The sequence below is a fragment of the Rhinopithecus roxellana genome, chromosome 3 (assembly GCF_007565055.1).
Source record: "Rhinopithecus roxellana isolate Shanxi Qingling chromosome 3, ASM756505v1, whole genome shotgun sequence".
In the NCBI taxonomy this organism is placed as follows: domain Eukaryota; kingdom Metazoa; phylum Chordata; class Mammalia; order Primates; family Cercopithecidae; genus Rhinopithecus; species Rhinopithecus roxellana.
In genome coordinates, this window is record NC_044551.1 from 174,060,051 (window position 1) to 174,062,213 (window position 2,163).

Sequence of the window (2,163 nt, forward strand, 5' to 3'; positions counted from 1 at the left end):
CTTTGAGATGTCGATCCTCTGGTGGCCAGGAAACTTGAATTTGGCCCTGTGCAGGGCCTCAATCACATGCTCCTTGTTCTGCAGCTTGGTGCAGATGGACATGAGAACTTGGCCAATGCGAACCCTGGCCACAGTGCCCTGGAACTTTCCAAAGGCACCTCACATGCCTGTTCGGAGCCTACACTGGGGTAGTGCAAAGTCAGAAACATGAACATCCATCACCTGTCTCCAAGGTCCCTTAGAGCAACCCATACAATAAACAGGCTGCATACACTACCAAGGAAGCTGCTGTTTGCAGCGACTGCACACTGGGCCCCCATGAGGAAAGGAACTCAGTCAGCTTAATTGGCTGCAGAATCAGAAGGGTTTTCAATGGCAACAATGGTATGAGCTGCCAACAGAATCAGATTCTTCAAATTTAGGATGTAAATGCCGTCACTTTTCCTTTTTTTTTTTTTTTTTTTGAGACAGAGTTTTGCTCTTGTTGCCCAGGCTGGAGTGCAATGGCACGGTCTCGGCTCACTGCAACCTCCACCTCCTGGGTTCAAGTGATTCTCCTGCCTCAGCCTCCCGAGTAGCTGGGATTACAGGCATGCACCATCATGCCCAGCTAATTTTGTATTTTTCGTAGAGACGGGGTTTCTCCATGTTGGTCAGGGTGGTCTCGAACTCCCAAACTCAGGTAATCCACCCGCCTTGGTCTCCCAAAGTGCTGGGATTACAGGCGTGAACCACCGCGCCCAACACTTTTCCTTTATAGATATACTGTTCCATCTGGAACCAGGTTGGTGCCACCTAAGTGGGTTCCTGCTGCAAGAAACTAGAGGACATTCCCCTCCTTCATTTGCAGGACATCGAGGCTCTGGACATTGTGGAAATTTCCCTTTAAGTTATGATAAGAATGCAGAAGAGCGCTGTATGGCCCCCTCTAGGGGTAGCATGAAGAACCTACAGAATGTTAAATGGGGTCTTACTGATTATCTCGGGCTCCCGGTTCAGTCTCCAGTCTGAGGAAAATAGCTGACATGTCTTCCTCTTTCTAAAGTGCACCAATCAAGCAGAACCTACTAGAAGCTGCTAACCCATCCTATGGCATATAGTTCATTACATATCTCCAGACCATAGAGAAGAGTAACCAGGAGAGTCATTGAGGAGACTGATCGGAGGAGACACAGGATTTCTTTGAAAGGAGTTACTGGCCTAGAGGTGAGGGCTATTCTTACCCTGGACCTGAAGTCAAGTCAGAAGGCTCCATTAGCCAAAGTGCTGTTCTGTACTGGAGCAAAAGATGCTAAGAGAGATCTGGAAAACGTGACCTGTGTCTCCTGGAGTTAAGGGAGTGCAGAGTCTGCTTTCCAACTCTTTTTTTTTTTTTTTTTTTTGAGAAGAAGTCTTGCTCTGTTGCCCAGGTTGGAGTGCAGTGGTGCGATCTTGGCTCACCTGCCACTTCTGCCTCCTGGTTTAAGCAGTTCTCCTGTCTCAGCCACCTGAGTAGCTGGGACTACAGGCATGCACCACCACGCCCAGCTAATTTTTGTGTTTTTAGTAGAGACAGGGTTTCACCATGTTGGCCAGGCTGGTCTTGAACTCCTGGCCTCAAGTGATCCACTCACCTCGGCCTCCCAGAGTGCTGGGATTACAGGCGTGAGCCACCATGCCTGGCCAGTGCTTCGCAACTCTTGCTTGGAAAAGTCTGAAGGCCAGAGGCTGGCTAGAGCTACCTGGGTTGGCAAAGAAAAGAAAGGACTATGGTGAGCTTGACTGCACTTCCAGAAGTAACCAGCTTAGAGAATTCTTAAAAGGACCTTACCAAGAGGACTTTACCTACTCGGTGAGGCAATGCCAGGCTACAAAGGCTGATTTTTTCCCCCTAGATTGATTGATTGATTGATTATTTTATTTTGTAATCTACCTATATTGCCCAGGCTGGTCTTAAACTTCTGGCCTCAAAATGATCCTTCCTGCCTCATCCTCTCAAAGTGCTGGGATTACAGGCATGAACCACTGCATTCGGCCTCCAGATTTAAATACGTTGCAAAAATAGTACCAGAAAAAAATCCGTATACTTTTTGTCCAGATTCCTCAAATATTAACATTTTACATAACCATAATACATATATAAAAGCCAGGAAATTAACACCGATACAGCACTATGATCTGATC

General features: G+C 47.2%; 1 non-coding gene across 1 annotated transcript; it reads right to left on the reverse strand.

Annotated features, from left to right (window-relative positions):
* Nucleotides 1-220: 220 nt before the first annotated feature.
* Nucleotides 221-355, reverse strand: LOC115896681. The gene has a single exon (XR_004056586.1). It is a non-coding gene; the product is annotated as a small nucleolar RNA SNORA70 (small nucleolar RNA).
* Nucleotides 356-2,163: the final 1,808 nt, after the last annotated feature.